The following is a 19,760-nucleotide window of genomic DNA, read 5'->3' as shown; positions in this document are numbered from 1 at the left end:
AGAAAAAATATATAAAAATAAACTTTTTTTTGTCAGAAATGTTCCCGTTTTGTCTGTTTGAATCATTTCTACAAAACAGTGAGTCTCCAAACAACATCACAATGAACACCACACTGTCAAAATGTGATAGTGTCGATGGTAATTGTTTTTTTTTTTTAAAGTAGGACTTGTCTCTTCGCGCCGTTAATTATCTGGTGGACGTGAACATGACCTGATAAAGTTTCTCAGACAAATCGTAGCGGTTTCAGCACATGTAACTTTAATCAGACGGCGGTGGAGATGACGTGTGCGTGTCGGGTTCCTGCGCCGCCAGGGATGAGTTACACCGGTTTAGCCTGTGAGCCTGTGGACGCCGGACAGACGCGCTTTGAGCCTTATTTTGTCTCCTCCCAAATTCCATCTCAAATTCATTAAAGATGCTTTGAATGTGAAGACAAATCCACGGGGACGTTTAGCTCGACCGCTCATGCTTTGGGACCTATTTCTCCAAAAACGCCTGAAACCGAAGCTGTTCCTGACCCTCTGGAGCCTTTGTGAGGCTGAGACTCTGGAGTTTTGGACTCTGAAGTCTGTTTTACTCTCATTATAAGTAGAAACGAGGAATTCAGAGTTTAAATCCCGCCTAGATTTACTTTGTTAAATATATAAATGAGTAAAGCTGGTGTTGGAGGACGATCTGATTGACACTTAAATGAGCATCTGCTGGGTTTTTGACAATTCTCTTTAAAAAGCTGAAGGTAAATTCACTCAAAATGAGTTTTAGGGACTGTAAAAATATATATAAAAAATGATGTCCAGGCGGAATCCATGTAAAAGTCCTATTCATTTTTCATTTTGGTGTAATTTTTAACTTGACGTTTTGGAGTCCAAACTGGCCCTGATGCTTCCCAGAATTATTGATTTGACTGGAAATAAATGTGTTACAGCTTTACATTTGTGCACAGCATATCAAGCAGCTCGAGAGTTCCCATTTATAAGATCGTGGACAAAATGGAATAAATAAAGAAGGTGGGACGCGCTAAGCATAAGCGACACACAATATACATTAGTCGTACTGTTATATATGAGTACTTTTGCTCTGGCATCTCATGTTTTAGAACCTGTACTAAAACCACACATCACTCTCTCTCAGGCAGGCGTTCCCTCATCAGGATTTGGTGTTAGAACTCCGTGTACTGGCAGCAGAGGGCATTACCAGGGGGGAAATAAACAAAAGCTAGCATGCCCCGACGCGCAAATGTAAGCACGCAGTTGTAGTGACCGTGATTTGACGACAGAAATGCTCCAAACGAGTCTGTCGATCATTTTATGGACTTAGAAAATAGATGGATATTTATCAGAACTCCAGTTATTACGTCACAAATATGGGTCATTTTGAACCAAGTGTTTTTTTGAGGCTCGGAGAAGAGAGGACTCCAAACAGGATTTATCAAATGAGCGCAAATGAAGCTAAATACGACTCCAGGTATGTTTTTGACATGGAAACAATGTCAAATATGTGTCTTTTACATGTATTTCCCTTTATTGTGTTTTCTGTTTGTTTAAAATTGAAGCATTTATTATAAAAAATAAATAAAAAAAAACTATAGTTGATCTTAAAAATGTACAATCTTTCTCTGATTTGCATGTGATCCTTGTGTTAGTTTTGCAGCTCAAATTGTGTATGTGTTCAAACTGCGGACCGCGAACTGGATCCAATCTCATCGCGATCGCAAAACTCCACGGAAACATCTCGCCCATTTTCGCCGCCGTACCCTGAGCCGGCGCGTACAGGTATAGCGTCGCAGGGACCGGGTTACGTGCCGGTTCGGGCTCCACACACACACACACACACACACACTCATCCAGACACAATGAGCCGCTACCTCCCCGGGCCGCGGACGCCAGACAGACGCTACGCAATTATTCATTTGACCCGCGGAGCTGTCAACGCCGCGCCGCTATCGCCATTCAACCTGCAGGACCTGTGACAAAAGGACGGGAAATCAAAGAGGAGCCGGGAACGCGAGGCGGTGGCGTTTGATATGTGTCACGCCGCAAAAGAAAGACAACTATTTTACAACTTACTGTCAGGTGTTTTCTATATTTCCCATGATAAATCTTCAGGTCGTCTACCGGTGTTTATAATGAGAGTTGGGACAAAAGAACAGGAAATCAATTATAAATGAGTTAAGGTTATTTGGAAACTCGCCAATTATGATTTCCAGGTCACAAAATAAAGAACTATCGAAACAACTTAAAAATGATCGTGATTATGACGATTTTAGAAGCAAGAATCTGTCATTTCAAGTCATGTGTACTCAAAAAAGGACATTTAAGTGCTCTGTGTCAAATCAACTGTATTTTATCATTTGAAAGTTTGATTTTCATAAAGTGAGACAACGAGAGCGACGGTCAGCTAGTTCGATTTTGTTGAGTTTTTGATCGTGGCGTAGTCAAAAACCGTCAAATCGTGATGTTTCTTCTGACGATAACCGCATCTCGTGGGGTGAAGCGAGCGATGGATTGAACACAAGTCTGGAATCAAACAAATGCCAATCAGTTTACAACGCTCTACAACCTGGCTCTCCAAAGATTGCTTTACAAACGGCTCCAACCCGGCTGAATCCACCTGGTCAAGAAGATAACGCACGCACCGAAAGGTATAGAAGTGACGCTAGCTAGCTACGATAAAAGCTTAGAAACGTGTCACATTTTCAGCCTCCTGGATTAATGCCGTGCTTGTTATTGTCTCAAATCTTAATCCCGCGTGATAAAAACAACTGGTGGGAAAATATAGGTCAAATTGTCCCTCCCCCTTCGGCCGAACCCCATTTCCACCACGGTTAGCACTAGATCATATACGGAATCGGAAGTTACAGAGTCCAATATGGCGGCCCTTGTGGCGGCCCTCGTGGCGGCTCAAATCACTTGCGGTTAGAGACGAGGCATCTTCACCATTTGGCTACACCTGGGAAGTGAGGGCAGTTCATTTCCTGTCTCACAGCGGAGAATCTTCAGAACTGTTGGCTCGGCGGTTAAAGACGCGGCTCGTGGTACAGGAGTTCATGGTTTCGACTTCTGCAAAGAGCCAAATTTATTTTGAGATTAAAACTTTTTAAACTTATATATTGCACAGTCTAGTTTGTTTTGGGATGAGTTAGCTACTCTTGCTAATGCAGAGCCATGGCATAAACTAGTTTTAACCAAACGAAGTAAACCTAACTTTCCTCATTCATTGTCATTATTCAACTTCAAGAAAATAATGTCTGGATCAGATGAACAGGTGAGCAAACATTTACACTTTTTCCCCTTGTCTCCTAACTACTACAAAAACTTAGGGTTAGGGGTTAGGGGTTAAGGGTTAGGGGTTACAGTTAGGGCAGGGGTGGGCTAACTGCAGCCCGTTTGTCTTTATAATCTGGCACGCCAAACAAGTTACATTAAAAAAGAAAAATCAAAAATTGTTTTCTTCTTTTTTCTATTTTGCCCTCAGGCATCTGTCTGCACTTGTATCCTTAATAAATATGGCGTGAAAGGATTTAAATAATAGATTCAATAGCCTATATTTGACAGAAAAGTGATATTTTATTTGATATTTAATTTTTTAGAATTTATTTTTTTCACACCAATGATCGCGGGCCGGCCCTCCGCTACTTGCCTGGATTCGAATATGGCCCTCGGAGGAAAATAATTGCCCACCCCTGAGTTAGGGGTTACGGTTAGGGTTAGGGGTTAGGGGTTAGGGTTAGGGGTTATGGATAGGGGTTAGGGGTTAGGGGTTAGGGTTAGGGGTTATGGTTAGGGGTTATGGTTAGGGGTTATGGTTAGGGGTTACGGTTAGGGGTTAGGGGTTAGGGTTAGGGGTTAGGGGTTAGGGGTTAGGGGTTAGGGGTTAGGGTTAGGGTTAGGGGTTAGGGGTTACGGATAACCCAGACCCAAGAGAGAAAAATATTCCCCGAGCTGTAACAGCGGGACCGGTCTTGGTCGCCGCCATGTTGTCGCCGCCATCTTGGATTTAGTAACTTCCCGATTCCGTGTACGATCTAGTGCTAACCTTTCCACCACTGCAGCAGAACCACCAGCCTCCTCGGCCTCCTCATCTACTCCTCTTCACTTCCAACAGTGTCTTTGCAGATACTTTCCCCCCCCCAAACAAATCCATCTGGGTGTATTCTTGTACTACTTTGGCCCTCGCGCTTAAACTGTCGCCTGAATAACTGCGATCGCCATTTAACCGAGCGTGTTGACAAGCGGCGCCGTTTGCCAGCCAACTCAATCCCCAACACAAGCCGCTGTGTGCACTGCTCGCCATGCATCTCCAGCCGTCCCCCCCGTCCCCCCCTCCGGTCCCCCCACCGCATTTTGGCAAACCTGCTCTGAATACCTACGCGGCCGGGAGGCTGTGAATGCTCCCGTCCTCCAAACATCTCCCACAAACACAGTATGTTTTGGGTCTTTGCGGCCTTTGTGCTCGGCTCGCAGCGTCCTGACCTGATTACCATGTGAATCCGCGCCTCGGAAGACCACTTTAAAGTCCACGGCGCTTCCACATACCGAGCGCGGGACGCCGGCGGACTCGATGAAGACGAAAGCGCGGGGCCGTAAAGGAGACGGGGAGCCGGAGTATTTGGGAAGCAGATGAAGTTCGGTGAAGTTCAAGGGACGCGTCGTGCGGTGGAAAGTTATCGGATTGATCATTTTTAGATTGTAAAAGGTTGTGGCGCTCTCAGGTGGAGGAAGGAGATCGTATTTATATTTTGTTGTTGCGTTATTATGTGAAATATTCAAGCTAAATCCGTTAGTTATCAAAAGATATACGACGTTACATGTTTTTAATGAGTTCTAGCATGTTACAAAATGTCGTTCCCTCATTGAAAACTTGCCTGGAGTTCATTTGTACAAGTGGATTGCTTAATTTTCTTTGTCCTTACATAAATTGGGCCGTTACTTGCTGTCTGCTTCAAATTGTAAAACGTTTTATTGATTGCAAACTTGTAAGAGAGAGTTTGAGCTGTCGCTGAATCATGTTGGATGAGAGGCACAGTTGTATTTATGTTCTAAAGCTGCGCATGTGTCAAAAAATGCATGCATGTGATTCAGGGAGGTCAAGATTAACCGGTTAATCAATAATGGTGATTATTCAGGTCGCAGTATAACCGTAAGAACTGAAAACGGATCAATCGTGACAGTTTAAGAAGCAAAATTATGTCATTTCTAGTCAATCTGGAGCCCAAAACGTACACCCAAATGTATAGTGAGGTTTACATGGCGGTTTATTTCACAACGATTTTACTTTTGCGTTCAGAAAGTTTGATTTCACAAAGCTGGTCAAGTATTAATGGAACCGTGATGATGTATTAGAACGAAAGAAAATGAGTGCTTTCGCTGTCACGTTCCAATGATCACGAGTAATCGTTCAATCGTGACGTTTGATACCGCGACTTCCCTAACGTGAATAATAGCCAAAAGAACACGTTGAGTACTTTTAAACACCTATTTCCTCATTTCACAGTTTAACGAGGGAAGGGGAAACCAAATATATTAACTTTACTATATTATATTACCAACTATTAACTTTACTCTATTGTATTACCAACTATAACACATTCGTTAGGGATAGAAAGGTAAGTGCTCTGTTATCTGTGTTAGAATTGTACTGACAGGGATTAAACATTTGACTGATTTTAACTATTTTGATTTTTGCCCTTTCTTTCATAAACGAGCATGCCAACACGAGTTATCTTACGGAGAGAAAACCAAACCCAAACCAAACCCCACTGGCAAAAGAATCACCAGAAGAAGACGAGTTTCCAAAGTTTCTCCCTCCTCTCCGTGCCAAAAGTGTTTTATTTAAACTTTTATCCGCTACTTGCTTCGAAATTCAAGTGAGGATAGCCAAAAATAACCCGATTGTCAAAGGTTAGTGATGTCTAAAAGTAAATTCAGTCCTCGTTTCGCCGGCTCCGCTACAACATTTGTGAAAAACCTTTGGTCAATCGTGTCTGAACAACGCTGTTAGAAAAGCACCTCGGCGTCTGTCGGCGCTCCTCTCTTTCCCTCCAGTCGATCTCATATTCAACATGTTTCTTTTTCATGTCGAATCAGAGTCGCGGCCCGTCAGGTTCTCCCCACGTTGAATTTTCATATCCTCCACTTCGCCTCGACAACAGCACTCAGATGTGCGCCATTAAAATTCTGATGAAGTGGTTGTAAGGCCGTCCGTTTCGCAAAACCATCATATTTGTTAATGAAAATGAATTATGGATTGGATGCGGCGAAGATACTAGACTTGGCATAGATCAAATATTCGGACGGAAAGGGAGAGTGGCTTTTAAGATTAGATGATGAAAAGTGCGGAGACAATGAAGTGTTTGAATGGCCCTTCTGCACATCTGAGGAAGCAAAGAGTAAACATGTCTGTGATAGTACACAGTGTGGCATTAAGTTAAAAATAAGCATGTTTCGTTAGCATCCGGGCCAGTAAGAGAAGGTTTGAATACGTCCGTGGGGGAAGTGAGTAATTCATTATAATGTGGAAGAGCTGTTCTATCATCATCAACTACAAGAGCGAACACGGACTTTAGGAGTCGTATTAAGATAAGGTAAGAGAACCTTTTATTTGTCCCACAATGGGGTGTCAGTGTTGCAACAAAGATTAGGCACAGAAGTATAGGAATAAAGATTTTTTTTTTTTAAACAGATAACTTATAAAAAGATAACTGAAGAAAAACTCTTATTAAAAAACCTCTTCTTATACTCTTAATACAAATAATACAATTTACAGCTGTTATATGGACAGAAGGTTTTTCACCAAGATGATTGACATTATGTCACAGTATTGCACATGATTATGACAGTATTGCACATGATTATGGCAGTATTGCACATGATTATGGCAGTATATGACAGTATTGCACATGATTATGACAGTATTGCACATGATTATGATAGTATTGCACATGATTATGGCAGTATATGACAGTATTGCACATGATTATGACAATATTGCACATGATTATGACAGTATTGCACATGATTGTGGCAGTATATGACAGTATTGCACATGATTATGACAGTATTGCGCATGATTATGGCAGTATTGCACATGATTATGGCAGTATATGACAGTATTGCACATGATTATGACAGTATTGCACATGATTATGATAGTATTGCACATGATTATGGCAGTATATGACAGTATTGCACATGATTATGACAGTATTGCACATGATTATGACAGTATTGCACATGATTGTGGCAGTATATGACAGTATTGCACATGATTATGACAGTATTGCGCATGATTAGGAATATTTAATGATGAGTATTGTACCAAACGCAGACACAAAGACGTAAAGGGAAATAAACTGATCCACTGGCCAATATAAGTATGAATATCCAAGGATGCTAACGGAAGCGGCGGGCTAAATGTTACAGAACAATACGTTAACTTTTCTGATGTAACGTCCCGTCAGCCAACTCCATAAAGGCTCGTTTGTGCCTCGACTTGAATCAGTTGTACATGAAATACTTTGCAAGGAAATGTCCTCAAGGTAGAAATAAAGTAGCATTTCTCGCCGCAGCTATCCAAGCTAGTCCATGCCCCGCACTAAGACGCACTGTCGACTGCACCTATTGCCGCACGCTTGTTTCTGTAACCGTACATTGCACTTCAAAATGTGTTATTGCGACAGGCCTGTAGCTGCGGCGCTTGACAAGCCTCTCCAAGAATAACACGACCACAAGCCCCATCAATCGCACGCCTTTCATATTTGTCAGTGGAAATGAATTATGCATTTAAAAGAATTACAAAGACTCTAAACGTTTTATGCGGAGCGTCACGGTCTACTTACCCCCATCCGGGCATGTCCAAAGCCCTCATAACTTCATCATAACACAAAACTACTTTGAATTTGAAAAGCGCCTTTACTCGGGAGGCTAAAAAGCTAGCCTCTGCCGATGACAAAGGCGCTAATCAGCCATAAGACAAGCGTGTGTGGCCGCACAAAACCTGGTACGGAGCTGAAATGAATATGTATAGTGCGGGGACAGTGGGGGAGATTTCGCACGCGTTAGTGAAAAATGGGAGGATAAAAAAACGGCAGTGTGGGATCCAGACGGGAGAAATAGAGACGTTAAGATGACGGACAAGACAGACGCAATTCATTCAGAGGCGGCTGGAAAATGATATTGTAATAGTGGCGATGCAACGGAATGCGCCACCAAGTCTTAACACTGTGTCTAAACCTCTTGTTCGCGACGATTAAAGCTGCACTGTGTAACTTTTCTGTTGGGATTTCGCGCCTGCTTGACCACGTGACGCCGTTAACCCTTTGCCTGCTTTGCCTAACTCTTCTTTCTTGCATTTATTCTATTACAGTTGTTCAAACGATACTTCAGTATAATAAAAGAAACAAGCATGTGGAGCGTCCATCAGAAAAGTGATCTGCGTTTTAAACTGTATTCTAGAACTTTTATCAAGTCGATTGCGAGACCTCGTCTCATTTTCACCTTATTGAATGTCTTTTTAAGTCCCTGTTATTGTTAAATATGTATTTTCAGGGTGGTTTCAAAGTGTCCGTCGCTGCCCCCTGCTGTCTCTAGGCAGAAAACCAGCTGTTGCCAACATCGACCCAACGATAACTCTCCTGAGAAACCCTGGCTCTTTTTTTTTTTTTTTTAATATATATTTGGCAACGTGAAATGTTTTTGTTTTTTTTCTTATGTGACAATACTGTCTTATTATGATAAAGAAAGAAAGACAAAACAATTTAAAAACTGAGCTGCAGGGGGAGCTCCGTTCTGCTTTAACTGTGCACTCTCTACGTAGCTTTTCTGTTGGAGGGTCCACCACCTACTTAATTCCATGGAGATGTTTTTGCTTTGCCAGTTCCTCAGTTGTAACTCCAGGCTAAAGGTGAAACCGCTCATAGTACGAATGCACGTCTCGGTTATGGTTATCGCTGCATATGTCATCCTCGGGTGCTCGGTGTTTACACTCATGTGCTTTTTGTCTCAGAAACTCTGGACATGAACCTCACCAATAACAACATTACTGAGTCCGCATTTTTACGACGTTTAATAGAGCTGACCAGTAAGATGTGTTGGTGTTAGCTTTCCCCAGAAGCTAAAGGTTATCTGATACGTAAGCTAGCTAACGTTACAGTAGTGTCGGGTCTAACAGGTCCGACAGTAAACGCCATAAACCTGGTTCTGTTTTAGTCGAAGAGCTCAAATGTTGAAGATAAATTGACAAATAGTAGAAGTCGGGAAGCAGCGTTTGACCTGAGTTCCTGAGCTTTTTTCTCGATTTCACGGGAATTTTTCAACTCGCAAAAATATTTCTCAGAGTTTCCGAGGACCACACGAACACAGCGCACGTAGATCCCAGTTTAATGCCATACTGCCGAACACAATGCACCTTTAACCTCTACAAGAAAATATACAATGTGCAGCTATTTGGTACTTTTTACGCTTAAGTGCCCTTCGCTGGTGGAGAAGTCTGTGAATCTCGATGCACTTTCGCTGATAAAATTAAAAGAGAACAGGCACAAAAAGCCACAGCGTCGGAGTGAAATTGCTTTCGAGTTTCTTAATGAATTTAGTGAAGTGATATTACAAGAAAGCTGCAGCGCTCTCCACGCAAGGTCCAATAAAAGAGTCTGCAGATGAAAGCCTGCTCAACAGCGCTTGACTTTTAATCGACTCGAGTAAAATAAGCAAATGCAAAGAGCTGCTGCTGAAGAATCCAATTGAAGTTGCTAAAAATTTGTGGCCCGGGCTTAATTGCGTGTATGTTGAAGCTAATGTGGACTCGCCTCAGCCAGTGTAGTGTGACTGCAATGGCCCATGTTAAAACAATAGCCCGTGATTTTTAATTTGCACTAAATCCGATTTGTGATATGCATGCGGCGTATTGATCCTGTCTCGATTCTTTAGTGCCTTTTCGATAATTATAGCTAAAGAAACAACTGAATGAGGAGAAAGAAAAGCAACAAACCAGTCTGTATCCAAATTATAACCTCTGCACAACATGACATGCTTTTACGAAACATATCTCATGTCAGAAAGTCAAATCAATCAATAAAGACATAACTATATCACTGTGAATAAACATATGTCCCACCAAATCACATGTAGACCACAGACATGTTAAAACTTTTCAGAATAAACCAGTGTCCTCATAGGTCAGACGGACCAGAACTCGCACTCTCAAGTTCTTTTGGAGATGAAATAATCATAATAAGTCTAAAATCATGTGTATTTTTCAAACATTTTGCTCAATTTGCTGAGAAACGCCGGCAAAAAAGAAACACAATTTGACAGATTTGCATCGCCTTGTAGAATAAAACCATAACACATCATCACGCGCTCGTCTCAACCGTCCAAACGCAACGACAGCACGAGTGACACTGTGGTTTTTTTTGTCCTTGTCAATGTCAAAAGCTCACACAGTCAAGTTTTGCAAGAGGCGGCGGAGTTCACCTGACGCAGCTCGCGCGCGTCCCCGCTGCGCACCGCTCAACACTGCCCCCTGTCGACGCGCGCGCGGCCCAAACCCCGTGTCCGACAATGCCCCGGACACGCACGCACGCACACGCACACACACGCACACGCACGCGGGCAGGAACACACACCAAAAACACCAAAGTCATGTCTGATCGAACAGCATTTCCGTTATCAAAACGCGAGAGTGCCGTTTTGGAGCGGCGCTTGGCACAGGAGCGGCACAAAGCGGCGGCGCGCAGTCAAACCCGGGCGAAATAAGCAGGAATATGAGACACTGGACAATCTGATGAACGGAATGGACACTGCTCAGTCCCAGAAGTGATGGCGCGCGAGTGTGAAACGGTAAAAACAATGTCAAACACGTGCCGGGCCCGTGCGCACTGAGGGCGAGCGCCGCGCGTAAAAAGCGACGGCGCTAATTGGGAACGATAAACAAAGATCTTTTTAACACCATTGACAACAGATTGAGGCGGTTGGCTCCAACACAAGCCCACGCGGACACATAAAAAATACACATCTTTACTGAAATGCACACAAAAGCAATCCTCAATTTGCGTGTGTACAGTGCCAATTGCTTTTGTGACGAGACAGAAAGAGAACAATTTAAACGCATTGGCAGGACTTCAATGGCACAAATAAGGATCAACAGAAAACTAGAATCACAGTTTTGAATCAAGGCAGAGGCACAGTTGTATTTATTTTTTGGAAACAATGCATGCAGCTTACAGTAGTGCTTTGCAGAACTGGACAAAAGAAGAACTGCTGCCCGCGACAAACACGTACGCGCGTCTTCCACGGTTCTACAATGCGTTTTACCCCAGTGTCACCAGCGCGGGACAAAGTAAGTTGGAGCCAGCCAGAGCTAGTGTGGCGGGTACAGGGAGCCCCCCGCAGCCCACAAACGCTCCTCTGATCCCGGGATGAAACGTGAGCGGAAAGTCAAACCGGCGCGGTGTTAAAAAAAAGGGAAAGCAGCGCGGCGCATCCCGACGGGTCCAAACGCACGGGGCAAAGTCTGCACAAAACTGATCCAATACGTGCTGCGATGGGGAAATCTCATAAAGGACGGTGATCCGACATGCGTGGCTGTAGAACGCAGTCGGACAAGACGGTGCGCCGCTGACGGAGGCGGTTTCAATCGGTCCCAAAATGTGTGCAAACGCGTTGACGTGAGACGCAGCAAGAATGTCACATCGTAACAAATTCAAACAAAGTCGAAACCAACACATTTGGACTCTTAACAGTCTTTAGAAAGCAGAGCGCGCGGTGCAAAGTGGTGCCCAGGACATCCGCAACAGCTTTTCCATCAGCAAAAATCTGCTTTTCCTGCACAAAAAGTGAATCAGTCTTACCTTTTACTGAAGTGTTGTAAATCCCAACTTGCTTCCAAAACCCGCGTGGACATAAAAAGCAGAATAGATGTGGACAGTAGTGTGGACAGTAGTGAGGACAGTAGTGAGGACAGTAGTGAGGACAGTAGTGTGGACAGTAGTGTGGACAGTAGTGTGGACAGTAGTGAGGACAGTGTACAGTCAATGCCCCGAGCCACCGCGCGCGTTCCCTCTCCAAGCGACCTGCAGCCCGTCACTGCGCTCCGGCTCTGCTCGCTCTGAACGGACGATACCACCGGGCAGGAGAAGGGGGTCGCGCACACACACTCTGACACACACACTCTGACACACACACACACACACACACACTCAAAACAGACAACGCGATGAGAAGAAGGGGGAGTGCGCGCTGACGTTACGTACAAATGGGAGAGGGAGAGAGAGGGAGAGAGAGAGGAGAGAGAGAGAGAGAGAGAGAGAGAGAGAGAGAGAGAGAGAGAGAGAGAGAGAGAGAGAGAGAGAGAGAGAGAGAGAGAGAGAGAGTAAGGGAGAGAGAGTAAGGGAGAGAGAGTAAGGGAGAGAGAGTAAGGGAGAGAGAGAGGGAAAACCCAAGTGGTGCTCCGCGTGCGGTTCTCAGACGCGGAGGAGAGGCTTCTGGGAAAGGCTCGAGCTCGCGGTGTTGTCTGGGGTCCCGCTCTGTGCCGCGCGCAGTGGGACGTAACCTGGCAATGGGAGTCCGCTGGGTACTAAGTGGTCTCCTTCTCCAAAACAGAGAGAAGGCGCGCGGGGGGAGCGGTGTTTTCTGTGCGCGTCAAAGGGACAGAAAAACAGAAGAGAGAATATAGTGTTGAAATATGAATATGATACGGAAACTGGAACGGAATTGTGTCTTTCAGAGAGCACAATCCATTCATGAAATGTTAGCTTTTACAGCAGCATGATTTTGTCTAAGATAAGATATGATGATAGATATTTTATTTGTCCCACAATGGGGAGATTCCAGTGTTGGAACTCAGATTAGGCACAGAAACAGATGAGGCACAGAAGTACAATATTTTTTTAAAAAGATACAAAAGATATTAAAAAAATAACAAAAATTCTTATACTCTTAATAAAGATAAAAAATATTCTCTTATTTACAGCTGTTATAAGAGCAGAAAATATTGCACCAGGATGATTGACATTGTGTCACAGCATTGCACATGGTTATGACAGTATTGCACATGAAGATGACAGTATTGCACATGAATATGACAGTATTGCACATGAATATGGTAGTATTGCACATGAATATGACAGTATTGCACATGAATATGGTAGTATTGCACATGAGTATGACAGTATTGCATATGAGTATGACAGTATTGCATATGATTATCATTTACAAAAATAAATTGATTTGATTTGATTTGATTATGACAGCATTGCACATGGTTATGACAGTATTGCACATGAAGATGACAGTATTGCACATGAATATGACAGTATTGCATATGATTATGACAGTGTTGCACATGATTATGACAGTGTTGCACATGATTATGACAGTATTGCACATGATTATGACAGTATTGCACATGAATATGGTAGTATTGCACATGAGTATGACAGTATTGCATATGATTATGACAGTATTGCACATGATTATGACAGTATTGCACATGATTATGAAAGCTGAATGGCACATGTTCAAGGCTAACAGTGTTTATTGTCTATTTGTAGTCTACATATTAACATTTTTTGTTCTATACTGTATACATAATTTGTATTTAAGTCTGGCATGTTTATATTGCATATTTTACATTTATGTATTTATTTCCACATTCAGCGTCCATAAAAAACACACGATACACACAAAGTTGTGCCAGTGTTTCCATAATGAGGACTGGCACCACGCCTGGGATTCACCAGCGTCGCCACAACAGAGTTCATGGAGTCATTTAGGCGACCGAGGAACGTACACATCCGAGTTCTCTTGAGCCTGAACACTGTTGACTCGAGCATTAATATCATCATCATCATCATCATTATCATCACCATCCTCCTCATCATCATCATCCTCATCATTCTCATCAACATCATCCTCATCATCATCATCATTCTCATCATCACCATCCTCCTCCTCCTCATCATCATCCTCATCATCATCATCCTCATCATCATCATCATCATTCTCATCATCACCATCCTCCTCCTCCTCATCATCATCATCCTCATCATTCTCATCATCATCATTCTCATCATCATCCTCATCAACATCATCCTCATCATCATCATTCTCATCATCACCATCCTCCTCCTCCTCCTCATCATCATCATCATCCTCATCATTCTCATCATCATCATTCTCACCATCTTCCTCATCATCCTCATCCTCCTCCTCCTCATCATCATCATCCTCATCATTCTCATCATCATCATTCTCATCATCATCCTCATCAACATCATCCTCATCATCATCATTATCACCACCATCTTCCTCATCATCCTCATCATCCTCATCATTCTCATCATCATCATCCTCATCATCCTCATTGTCATCACCATCCTCATTAACATCATCATCATCACCATCCTCCTCATCATCCTCCTCATCATCATCATCCTCATCATTCTCATCATCATCATCATCCTCCTCCTCATCATCCTCATCATCATCCTCATCCTCCTCCTCATCATCCTCATCATCATCCTCATCATTCTCATCATCATCCTCATTCTCATCCTCATCCCCCTCATCATCATCCTCATCATCCTCATTCTCATCACAAAAACGGCCTGTTGTTGTTTTCTGACACACACTTCATGTTTGGTGGGACAGGTAAAAGACATATTAGTACAACGCTCTTTCCTTGCATTACATATGAAGTCATACCACACTGCGAGCAAATACTGCACACTGCCAGTCACACCGTGGTTTTACAGCGTCATCCGTGTACAGGTTGAAGAGGGTCCGCGCCCCACCACTGACCCCAAAAGGAGGTGGAGATGACATTCCCCCACGTGACCTGCGTCCTCTGATTACAGTACCAGTAAACCATGATCCTTATGACGCTGCGAGATGCACCGCCGCCAAAACGCTGATGGCGGTTCACTCGGATGCGTCTGTAAAGCCCATTAACGTAGATAAATGGGTTCCCGGCCTGGATTGACGCCCAACTGGTCATGTGATGTGCCCATACACTGTCCCAGGTGATCAAGCAGTATTTTCTCCAAGACTCTACTGATCACATGTGCTAATGCTATCGGCCTGTAGCTTTCTAGACTATTCTTACTATTGCAAGTTCCTACTTTGTGGATTTTGTTCACTGACAATGGCAATGAAACATATCTGATCCTGAATATTATCATGCATTGGCAGCTCTGTTATCATAATCATCATTCAAATAAAATCTGGCCTATCTAATATACAACTACGGGATTGAGTTTTCTGTGTATGTTAAAAACTGTCAGCCCTGCGTTTATGTTCCAGAATCAATGTGAAGCGGACGTCCAATCCAGCACAAACGCTTCGTCGAACGAGGGTCCAGGGCCGAGATCTTGAGCCAGGATATCGGTCAGGGGCGTGTTTTATCTCCGGTACTCCACTGTCTTTTATCTGAAATGAGTTAAATCAATTAATTGTCACTGGTCAATCACTGAAACAATTATCAAACAAATTTACTAATAGATAAATCGCTATCGGGACAAATCACAGACTTCAAAACATGCAGAGCGAAGCGGTTTTGTGATTTTGTTGTCACTAAGAGATTCTCAAACTGTTATTTTACCCTCATTTTGATCAAATACAGTGGAAATCTTATATTCACTTTCCTCTTGCGATCAAACCAATGAATTAAGCAAAAGTCAATAAAGCATCACTTACCCATAAACAACACGGGGGAAAATGTGCAAATCCCCGTGAAATAGAAAGGAAATGTGTGTGTCAAAATAAAATACTCTGAGACAAGACTTCGGTACATTCTATATTTTAATTACAATACACCAGGCTGTCTGTTTAAAATAAAATCCAATAAGGAGAGTAACTCTGGCGTTCGTGAACCCCACGATCGAGTTCATTACTGTTCTATTGTGATCTGTTTATAACCTTTACGAGCTTTGTGGTCGTCTTCGTTACAGGCAATCAGGGACCACTACCTCTCCAGTTATGGGGCTTAATGAATCCCCTGTAAGGACCGCGCCCGTAAAGCAAACCATCCATTGCCTTGTTTCCGTCTACGAAAAACGCATAAAGATAAACCGCATCTCGCGTTTGTCTCCGAGCTGCGTATCGTTTGTTCTGGGAGCAAAGAGAACGAAATGTCCGTAAAAGGTAGCCGTCTAAAAGGAACCCGTTTGAAATAAGAGTTAATTAAGAGCCACTCAATCACAGGGCAATTTGCTAATTACCCCCGAGTGCACGGCTAATTCATTACAGTGCAGCCTGAGTCCAACGTCCAAACAAATCACCGGCGTATACAGAAGCATATATCTTTTGCGGCTGAAAGGTAAGAACGCCATTGAGAAACCTTAAGATGAATGAATAAATTGCAGGCGGGCTGAAATATGAACCGCTAAACTAATTCAGGAGTGACACGCATTTGTGGAAAAGTTTGCGCGGCCAAATGGCGTTGTCGGCAGGTTTTTACACGCTATGGTTGTTTGAAGGGATTTTGCCTTTTGAGTAATCACGGCCAATTTACAAATTACCGGGCCGACTTGGCGCTTGATCATCAGGAAACCGTGCAGATGAACTGAGCTGAAGGATCCAGAGCCTGTGCCCGCGTGTGATGAGTGAAATCTGTACGTGTCCAGAACAGATATATGTTGTAAAAAGCATCGAGAGACCGCGGCGCCTCAGAACTCCTGCCGTGGACGCAATTGATGGATACCTCAGGAACACGCTGTGGGCGACGGGGAAGAAGGCCATCGCGACGGAATGGCCGACACGAACTGAACCAACGGTCAAGGACCGGCCTGTGATGATCTAATACCAAATCTTAGTGTTACGATTATTGTGAGAAAAACGTCACGATTATTCACGATTTTTCACGATTATTGAGACAAACAATGGTGAAATGTTTAATTTTTTTTCATTCCTGTGACCGACTTTACTAAATTTAACATTTACTTATTTTTTTAATTTACTACAAAATAAAGTTAGATAAGCCAGATGAAAAAAACGTTCTTTACATTTAGGTCTATTTTCTGGACAATAGATTGAAAAAAATAAATAAATAATTTTGTCAATGAAAAAAAAAAAATGGAGAAAACTTCAGACTTAATTTGAAAATGTATTTCCTTGACAAACTATGGGCGAGATGATACTCTTTTATTTTGGTTCCCTAGACGTTTTTTTGCTCTCAGGTCGTGTTCAGCTCGTTGCGGTGAAAATTCAGGATGCTGGGTTGGCATTAGGTAAGCGAGTAATGTATTTAGACCTCTGTAAAGGGTTTAAAACGTCTAAATGTTCTGTTTTCCACATTGTTTGTTTCATCAAAATCAGGCACACCGCCTTAAAGGTCAAAAGGTCAGCTCAAGGCTAACGTTTTGGATCCCAGAAGGAACATGTGTACCGCTTTTGACCACCGCGTGATCTCCACAACCACGGGTTAAGGTTGGTCAGGAATACTTAGGCCTACAGGAGGATTTAGGTTCAAAACTGAAGTCTGGAAACCCACCAGACACAGGGAGAAACATGCAAACTCCACACAGGAAGGCCTTACAGCGCTCAGGAGTCAAATACAGGACCTTCTTCCCGCTGTGCCATCAATTTGAAGAAATGCTCTACATACATTAGTGTTCTCGTCCTAATCTTCTGATATAATACACTCATGAGCATTGATAATAGCACGAAACCCAGCCAAGGCTTTAACCGAGGCTCTATTTCTCCGTGGCTAGCGTAGATAAATTGAAGACGACCAAATATGACATAAGGCGCTGGTACAGCTGGCAGCCCGGTGTAAACGGTCTCTCTTCTTTCTCACACTTATTGTGCTTTATCTCCTATATTTTGTAAATATAGTTAGTATATTTTTTCTATTTTACTGTACGATAGGGACACGCGCTGGAATAGTTTTTTTAATTCAACTGTTTTTGACTTTTTTCGGCTGGATTTGAGCGTTTTTCGTTGCGTTCGTTGTGTTGTTGTGACGTGAGCTAGCTCCGAGCGAGCCCACCAGCCCCCCCCCCGCGCCCTCCTTCCGCGCTAAAGTACGGTGTGTCGTCGGTACACGTTTATGTACACGTTTATATGAAAGAGGAACTTCACGAACGATCGGGACACGCACTGGAATCGCTTTAAATTAACTTGTTTTGGCTCTGAGTCCCCCGGCTCCGGCCCCGCCCCCCGGCCGGTGCCGTACCGCGTTTACACAAAGGAGGAACTCATGAAACTGCGGAGAACAGTCGTCTTACCCGGAGATCGCCACGTCATCCCGGCGGACATCCTAAGGAAAACGCAACGAGGCAGACGGGCTGGACGTAAACTCCGAGAGAAGAGAGGGACAAACAGGAAGTCGGTTCCCGCCGTAGTCATGGGTAACGTGAGGTCCCTTCAAAATAAAATGACGGAAATAGCGAGCCTCATGCGGAGGATTTATAGGGACAGCAGCGTCTTGATTTTCACAGAGACCTGGTTAACAGCAGAAATGCCAGACTCTATTGTAGGTTTGGACAATTTTCATCTGCTGCGGGCGGACAGAACGAGAGAATGCTTGAAGAAAAGAGGTGGAGGTCTGGCGGTATATGTGAACACGAGCTGGTCCAAACCCGAACACTGCACAGTGAAGGAGCAGCTATGTAACAAGGATATTGAACTATTGGCTATTGGCATGAGGCCATATTATCTGCCCCGGGAGTTCTCACATGTGATTTTGATCGCAGTCTATGTGGCCCCGTCTGCCAATGCTGAAGATGCTTGTGAAGCACTGCTCTCCTGCACTTGTAGGCTGCAAACACAGCATCCACAGGCTCTCTTCCTCATCTCTGGTGACTTTAACCACGCTTCTCCCTCTTCTGTTCTACCAACATACACCCAGTATGTTACCTGCCCCACCAGAGAGAATAGAACATTGGACTTGTTTTTTGCCAACACCAAGGAGGCTTATTCTTCTTCCCCCCTCCCTCCCCTGGGCAGCTCGGACCACAACCTTGTACATCTGAGGCCTGTGTATGAACCCATCGTGCGCAGGCAGCCTGTGGTGTCCCGTGAGGTGAGGATGTGGTCTGCTGAGAGCGAGGAGGCTCTGAGGGACTGCTTCAGCACCACTGTCTGGACTGAGCTTTATGACCCACATGGGGAGGACATCAACACCATCACAGAGTGCATCACGGACTACATCAACTTCTGTTTTGAGAACACTGTTCCCTCCCGGACGGTGCGGTGTTTTCCAAACAACAAGCCATGGATTAACCGTGAACTGAAGGCTCTGTTGAAGGAGAAGAAGAGAGCCTTCAGGTCAGGGAACAAGGAGGAGCTGAGGACTGTGCAGAAGGAGCTGAGGAGGAAGATCAGGCAGGCTGAGGCCGGCTACAAGAGGAGGATGGAGGAGCAGCTGCAGCAAAAGAACATTCAGGGAGTGTGGAGGAGCCTGAAAACCATCTTGGGCTTCAAAATCCCCCCTGCCCAGACAGAGGGGGATCTACAGTGGGTGAATGATTTAAATGCTCACTTCTTGAGGTTTGATCGGTCACCCGCCCCTCCCCCTGCACAGCTGCATGCTCCCTCTTCCACAGCTGGACAATGCCCTGCATCTGTTCCTCTTCGCTTATCTGCCCCGGACCATCAGCTCCCCACTTCGCCTGGACTCACCCATCCCCCCAGCACACGGTCCCCCTGCCAACCACTGACTGTCACAGCAGCACAGGTGAGGAGTGAGCTGAAGAGGATTAAAGTGAGGAAGGCAGCAGGACCTGATGGCATCAGCCCCAGGCTGATTAAGTCCTGCGCAGATG

At 44.0% G+C, this 19,760-nt stretch overlaps 1 protein-coding gene across 3 annotated transcripts in view; it reads right to left on the bottom strand.

Annotated features, from left to right (window-relative positions):
* sema5ba (sema domain, seven thrombospondin repeats (type 1 and type 1-like), transmembrane domain (TM) and short cytoplasmic domain, (semaphorin) 5Ba) overlaps positions 1 to 11,869 on the bottom strand; it is a 378,099-nt gene extending 366,230 nt beyond the window's left edge. For 2 of the 3 annotated variants that reach the window (XM_072445266.1, XM_072445269.1), the window contains exon 1: positions 11,847 to 11,869. The gene's annotated coding sequence lies outside the window, so the exon portion shown is untranslated. The remainder of the gene's footprint in view (positions 1 to 11,846) is intronic. The other variant, XM_072445267.1, reaches the window with a different exon arrangement.
* Between the last annotated feature and the right edge of the window lie 7,891 nt (positions 11,870 to 19,760).

The sequence above is a fragment of the Eucyclogobius newberryi genome, unplaced genomic scaffold (assembly GCF_026437365.1).
Source record: "Eucyclogobius newberryi isolate DKJ021-1_F unplaced genomic scaffold, fEucNew1.0.hap1 SCAF_14, whole genome shotgun sequence".
NCBI classification, from domain to species: Eukaryota; Metazoa; Chordata; class Actinopteri; order Gobiiformes; family Gobiidae; genus Eucyclogobius; species Eucyclogobius newberryi.
Note: the sequence above shows the minus strand (reverse complement) of the source record. Positions and strands in the feature narration are given on the sequence as shown.